The 7,888-nt window shown below is 39.5% G+C and overlaps 1 pseudogene; it reads right to left on the bottom strand.

Moving 5' to 3' along the window:
* LOC104723734 lies at positions 6,253–6,933 on the bottom strand (annotated as a pseudogene).

Genomic DNA, 7,888 nt, shown 5'->3' with positions numbered 1-7,888 from the left:
GCAGAGTTCTTTACCACGCAATGGAACACGGTTGGTTTAGACTTGGTTGATGCGGTTTTGGAATTCTATCATTCCAGCCAGATTTTGAAGCAATGGAACTCAACCATTCTGACTCTTATTCCAAAAACTCCAAATGCTTCAAGAATATCCGAGTTTAGGCCCATCGCATGCTGCAACACCATTTACAAAGTAGTGTCCAAGTTACTTGCAAACCATCTCAAGAGTGTGCTCTCTGACCTCGTCGCAAACTCACAATCTGCTTTCATTCCAGGAAGATTGCTTGTTGAACATGTGCTTCTTGCAACGGAACTAGTTCAAGGCTACAATCGAAAGAACATCACGGCTAGAGGCATCCTAAAGGTTGATCTTAAAAAGGCTTTCGACTCAGTGCACTGGGATTTCATCATCAATGTGCTAAAGGCTCTCAATTTCCCATCACATTTTGTAAACCTCATCAAAGAATGCATCACCACTCCAAGTTTTTCTGTGTCAGTAAATGGTGAATTTGTGGCTACTTCAAGGGAGCTAAGGATCTAAGGCAAGTGGACTCTATCTCTCCTTATCAATTCACTTTAGCGATGGAGTTTTCACACAGTTACTGAATCGTAGCTACATCAACAACCTCATTGGACACCACCCATCAGCATCGGCTCCTCAAGTCACTCATCTTGCATTTGCAGATGATATAATGGTCTTCTTTGATGGCAAGAAGGAATCTCTTCATAACATCACTAAAGTCCTGCAAGATTTTCGCCAATATATCTGGTCTACATATGAACATAGACAAATTGACAGACACCAACTGGGGTTACATCGACCGATACAAGGTTCACTTGCATCGACCAACACGCACATTGCAGCATCAACCGACGCATGCTCGACATAGCAAGAAATCCATAATTGCATCGACCGACGCCTCCACATTGCATCGACCGATGCTATTAGGTCAATTTGTGTCATCCTCACATTGCATCGACCGACGTACATGCCGAGCATCGTTTTCCCCCGAAGCTTCTCGCTGGATTTCCGTTCCTAAACCACCAAGAACACAAACCTATTGCCACAAAAAGCTTCCCAAAGCGTCCTGCGACGAAACGACATAACAACAAGCCAATAAAACACACAAACAAGCAGATCAAAGAAATCTCCAGCTTAGATAAGCCAGGTCATGCACTAACCTTTGCCAAGACGATTCTGAACCTTACACAAGAAGGAAAACGCTCCTAAGAAGCTCCTACAACGATCCTAGCTACAGATCTCTACTGGAACAACCTCAAACTCCAAGAACACTCACAAAACTCTTTCTCTCTTTCGCTCTCTGCAGAAACGGCCAAACCTCCGCCACAATACGACAAAACTCCCTTTTATACACGTTTTCAGGGTTTCCCTAACCCCAAAATGCAACGTTTAACTTAAACTCGTCCGCACAGAACCAACCTTGCATCGACCAATGCATCCCCTAAACCGGAATTCCGGTTCGCGGATGTTACACTCCTCTATCTTCTCTTCATCAACATCATCAGTTTCAACATGTCCCCACACATGGTCTCTAAAATCAGAACCAGATCGGACAAAATCATTTATGTTTTTAACTTCCACATCATTGATCTCATCAGGCCTAAGGAAATCTAATGAGTCGAATATGTCATAATTTCTTGAGATGGAAATGTATGGATAAACGATATCCTACAAAAAAAACACATTTACACAAATGTTGGTTAAGAAACAGTAAAAAAACACTACCAGATTATGACCATAACAATTAAAAAAGAATAGTGAAAGGAAATTACTAACCTTTGGTCCAATCGATTTCTCTATGAAGATAGTGTCTTGATAAGACACTTTTGCTGCGCACCTTCCAGTTAGAACATCTAGGACCGTTTGTGAATTCCTTGTTAATCTTCTCTCCCAACAATTCTCCAATCAATAGAATTGCTTCCATAACCCATACTTGAAGTGCAAATGAGAAACCATTAAGGATATAACTGTTGGTCTTCCTCAAATCCTTCTGATGTGAGCGCGTATCGGTACGCAACTCGGTCACTCCGTTACGCCGGCTCGGTCAGGGAAGGCTGCTCTCGAGACGTCTGAATCAGCGATGACTTTCCTCGGTCAGGGCTGATTCGTTGGGCTTGACTAAGTAAATGACTCGTGGAAACGGGATATAGAAGCAAGCGCATGAGGGAAATGAAAGATGCACGGAAAGGACTTGTTGGGTTGCTCAGACGGATCGATGCGGCTCGTTGCGGAACAAACGGGACGACTCGGGGAGCATGAGACGGAACGAGACGGTGCGATACGGAAAGAATCACTCTTTCAATAGACAATCCCGGATTGAGCTATAGAAAGCAGATGAGACAAGATCAAAGAATCACTCTTTGAGGAAGGTTTAATTTCATTCAAGTCTGAAAAACTACAAAGAGCTTAAGAGAGGTTTAAATACTTAGGTCAAGAGAGGGCTTAGGGACACGCGGACTCATATTGGTCCGCACATTTTTCCTTTGACGTGTTCTCCTTGCAAATGGAACACGTCGCCCATTATGACTTTCAAACTTAACAATCTCAACGTTCAAAAGGGAATATTCCAAGTTCGAATTAAAATGCAAAGTAAAGGGAAGAAAGATCCGTCTTTGGCCTTAACGCGGGAAACGCCTTAGCCTTAGGATGTTTTGCACCAATCTCAATGCCTCGTTAAAAGCTCCTCCGGTAAACCCAATGGAAAAAACCCGGAGTGAGGAAAAAGAGTACACATCTTCGCTTAAGTGACTTTGGTTGTCTTCACTCTTGGGTAAGAGTGAAGACCATTCGAACTGAACCTTCAAGGTCTTCATGGGTCGGTTGATGCTGGACGAATGATCGAACGAAGAGGTTGATCTGCTGCTTGGTCGCCTTTGCTGAGCTCCTTGATCGTGTCGTGGCTCCTGGGAGGATCGCTGGTGCCTTGGCCGCGCTTGTTGCTTGCGTCTCGGCTGCCTCCGATGCGTCTCGGTCTTGTGCCTCGGTCATGATCGGCGTCTCTCGGTCGTCTTGGTCGAGCTCTTGTCCTGCGCTCACATCACCTTCCCTGTGTCCATGATCGAGGTCACAAGATAGTCAAACGAATGTAAACCCCAAGGATAAGCTCTCAACTTATCAAGATCCATCAGAAGTTTGATGTATGAGAGAGGGATCTTCTTCTTCTCGTCCTTAGCTATCACCAAACCAGCTATGACACAAACATATACAAATCTTATATTGTCTCCATATTCCCACTTGGGAGCTTCTAGTAGATGCACATCTATCAGCCTCTTAATGTTCATCTCCCCATCTCTCTTCAATAATCTAGCCCAAAAACCTTTGTCCTCTTTCCAACTGTCTTCTTTCCAAGTCTTCAAATCTAAGCTGAAATCATCCTCGTATTTGAATCCAGTGACTGAATAATATTCTTGCATTGAAAATCTCAATGGCTTCCTTACAAACACAAACCATAGTTCATGTTTCTTATATGTGATCAACTGCCTACACATGATGATGTGGATCAAACGCGTAGAGTATCCTAAATCATTTTCGTAGATGGCAAAAACATTTGCAAAAACAGGATCACTCTTCAATTTCTCGTACTCGGTTGGCAAAGCATCCTTGATTCTTTTCATGATAGACATTCTGCAGCTTTTGTTTATCTGCTTCAATTGTGGTTCATCACCATATCTGAAAAGGCGTTTAGGATACTCCTTTTCAACGCCTGAACAAAACAATTAACAAAAATTAAACCAAACACAACTATAAGAGTTGTTAGAAATAAGAGAGAAAAGTTCCCATCACGGGAAAAACATATATTCAAAAATTATATAAGAACCTAATATCAGTCCGATTGATCCAGCTTTGTCATCCATATTCAACAAGCTAATATTCGAAGTACATCTAACATGTGAAACATAAAACATATTACAATCAAATAACTATCAAACCAAAAAAGAAACCAAGAGCAGTTCATAAGCGATTAAATACTAAATTTTAAATCTAACAAAATTGACAATTTTATACAAAGCTTAGCGATAAACCAACTCAATCTATCGGGATTTCAAAACTCTTGACACAAACTATGATAAAATTAGATGAACCAAGACAAACCTTGCAACATTTTATTCCTCTCATCTCTGATAACTCAATTTCGTTACAGGAATTCAAAAGCGATTACCAAATCTACATGCAACTTCTAAATCTATACAAAATGAGAAATTTGGAGTGATTTACACTGTAATATCAAGCTGAATTTCAAATGATGTGAAGAGAAGCAAACGATATTGAGTGATAGGATCAAAGAAAACCATGGGAGCAAATAAAAATATGAGTCGCAAGAATAAGAGAAAAACAAATCAGGAGGAGGACGAATAAAGGAAGAAGCTTCGCCCATATGAGAAAAGAATGAAAAAAAGAAACTCACCGCTGTCGATTAATCGGAAGAACATGCCAAAGAAATTCACCATCAAAGCTGTCGTCGCTGTCGTTTTTTCTTCTTTACGATTTGGTAAAAGTGAATTGTGAGTGAAAAAGAGTTTTCATTCCTTTTGGGTGTAGAAACCTCTTATTCGAGTAGAAGTTTCCATATACTCCATTTTTATTTTTTTTTTATTTTTGTGAATAATTCAAAATTAAGTTCATTCAAACTCTTAGACGATTACTAAGCTAACTATTCACTTAGTATGAATGGTAACTGCGGACAGGGCGGCCAAATCTATATGCGGTCTGGACCGCTCCATTTTTAAGGCAGACTACAGACCGCTGCGGACCAACTCTATTTGTAGGCAAAAGCGGTCCGCAGTTGGTCCGCAGCGGTCTTGTCTCTGCTTTATTTAGACCGTACCACTGCGGACTACATTTTCTGAATGGTAAATAAAAAGCGGTCCAGTCTGCAGACGGATTTGTCTGCCCCAACCGCTGCAACCATTCACACCCTAATTATTTTCTCTTAAAATATCTCAAACCATCTTTAATATATATTTGTTCATATTTGATTATAGACTTCCAACTTAAAACCAATTGGCAATGAGTGGAGAAACTCATATCATATATATACCACTTACGATCATACTTAACTTCTAATGTGAGATATTGTATTCCTAATACGCTCTCTCGAGATGATGGTTATTCTAGGCATCACTCTCGGAATGTTCGGGCATGAATCGGCGGATCAACTATTAAGCCAGACCGATTGTGGATTGAGTTGAGCTTGTGCGGACCGGCCTCTGATACCATATTAGATTATGGCTTTTAACTTAAAATCAATTGGCAATTAGTGGAGAGACCCATATCTTATATATACCAGTTAATATCATATATTAACAAGCCTTATGCATCTTTTTAAGGTCTTGAATTTTGTTAACCGCTACTCTCAACCAACGAATGGTCCGGTTATCTAAACCAATTAATAATTGTCTAGCTGTATCAACATTTCTGATAATTTGGTCTAAATTCAATTGTTAAGGTTTTTTTACTTCTTAGAGTATAAAATGATATATTATATTTTCACGAGAATTAAAACTTGTTAATCACTGAATTTATTCTTATTAAAGATTTTTACAATTTTTCAATAATTTAGTCTTTTGACAATGAGAGAACCCATCATTTTATTGGTTATTTTGATGCCCCTTTAAATTCTTCAGCCGGTTGTTGACTTTGGACCGTTGCGTGCGATCATTCCACTTCCTATGCGAGAATCTACCTCTTAGTGTACGATCATTTATAGTAGGATCCTTAAATGATTGTGAATGCCTAAAGAGTGAGGGTTTAGATTGTGTAGTCTGGATATGGAATTTAAATACCATCCACTGTAATCATTGGTGACAAAGTAATCTGCAAACCGTCATGTGGTCGAAGAGAGAGCATGACCATTGAGAAGGGCATGCATGCACTTGGAGACTTCACATAAGATAATTTCTGGGAGTACCGAGTACGCTTTGTGACATAGTTTATATTCGGAAGAGTTTGGTTGTCGGGACTGATGTTAAAAGGGAGATCATGTGTTTGAATCAGCTGCCATGATGGATGTCGCCGGAAAAGAGAAAAGAAAAAATAAGGGTGGAGTGAGGCGGCTGATAGCCTGATAAGTGATACCATATATTGTAATAACTCAACATATAGTTATTAGTCAACATCAAGAGCTTTGACTGAAGAAATTGGCTTCGTATGAGTAAACTTTTATGTAGCTAAAATGAAACAAGTCAGAATAATTATGAAACAACGACTAAGCTAAGAGAGAGTTTGATATATTAATTAGAGGTGGGGAGGCCAGTGAATGCCTTATCTCCGGCAAGGAAATGGCGTCGGAAGAGCTATGTACGACGGCAGCTTTTCTCCTGGCATCACCACGGACACATCTGACGTACTAACCGGAACCTGCCATTTTACACATTTTGGTTATGCTTATGCAATTACTTATACTTGATAATAACATGGCGTTTGACGTCAATGTTGTGGGTTTGTAAACAACTTACACATGTTACTTTTTTCTTTTCATTAAAGCATAAATCAATCAAAGTAAGATCACATATAGAGTACTAAAAATCTTTTTGGTGTCCTTCAATTCTTTTGAGGAAAATAAAATCTTTGATAGTAAAAATGAGATAAATTAATGTAAGAATAAGGCACATAAAAATAGATAAAAGATTTTTACCATAGAAGATTTTTCAGCATGTTTCCGAAACTGAGCAGAGCCGCAGAGCCATCGTAAGAAGAAGAATGATCGGACCTGAAGAGATGTTCCAGGATTGCCAATATGATGAGCACTAAAATCAATATTGCAGTCGCCACAAACCCAAACCAAATCGCATTCATCGATGGCCCTGACGCATCCTTGGTTTTGTATATGCTCCATGTTCTTATCGTGTTTTCCGACCTTGACTCGTTCATCAGCTTCAACACTCAGGTTTTCCTTTAATGTAAGAACATACAGAATCAGAGACCAAAATTGAAACATAAATGAGAAAAATCAAAGTAATTAAGATACTTTCACTCAATATTTATAGCTCCTCTGTTTTTTTTTTCTTTTTTAAAGAACGTTGAACAGAACATATATAGACGAATATAAAAACACAAAGCACATTTTGTATATGCTTATATTTATTGTAGTGAGACGTTATACATACGCATATAAATTTATATACATTTTTTTTTCTTGGCAACGCGCACATACGCATATAAATTGGTCATGATCAGGAACTCCTCTGACCATGTCTTTTCTGACCAGCTTTGAAAGACTTCTTGCATTCATGTGTCCTAGCCGTTGATGCCATAAGACTGGATCATCTTTCTCAGCTCTGAAGCAGTTCTTCGCTTCCTCCCACATATAGCAATTGTTACCAATTTGGATTCCTGAAAGTGCAGTTCGGTTATCCTCATCATTTTCCCAACACTTTACTTTGTTGAAACTTACAGTCAGACCTTCATCACATAGCTGACTCACACTGATTAGATTTATTGTCAAACCTTCTACAAAATATACATTTGTAAGCGGTGGCTTTTCAGCGTCAGTTAAGTTACCTATACCCCTGATCTTGCCTTTTGCTCCTCCTCCAAAGGTGACTTTGCTCTCTCTGACCTCTCAGTAGCTAATTATATTTGCCTGATTCCATGTCATGTGTCTAGAGGCACCGCTGTCGAAATACCAAGGTTTGGTTGCCATTGCTTAGGATGAGGTGTCTGCCACATGACAAAACAGTTCTGATTTGGCAATATACACTTGCATCTCTCTTCTTCCATGTGGATAGCATTTTCCCTGTTTCAACAATTGTTTAATCCTAGCTGCATATCTGTAGCAGTACCTTCTGATATGCTCATGACGTCCACAATAATAACACTCATAACCCTTGATAGTCCTTTGATGATGATTGATATGCCTTGCAACAGTTTG

This window comes from Camelina sativa, chromosome 11 (genome assembly GCF_000633955.1).
Source record: "Camelina sativa cultivar DH55 chromosome 11, Cs, whole genome shotgun sequence".
Lineage (NCBI taxonomy): Eukaryota > Viridiplantae > Streptophyta > Magnoliopsida > Brassicales > Brassicaceae > Camelina > Camelina sativa.
This window is presented reverse-complemented; position numbering and strand designations above follow the sequence as displayed.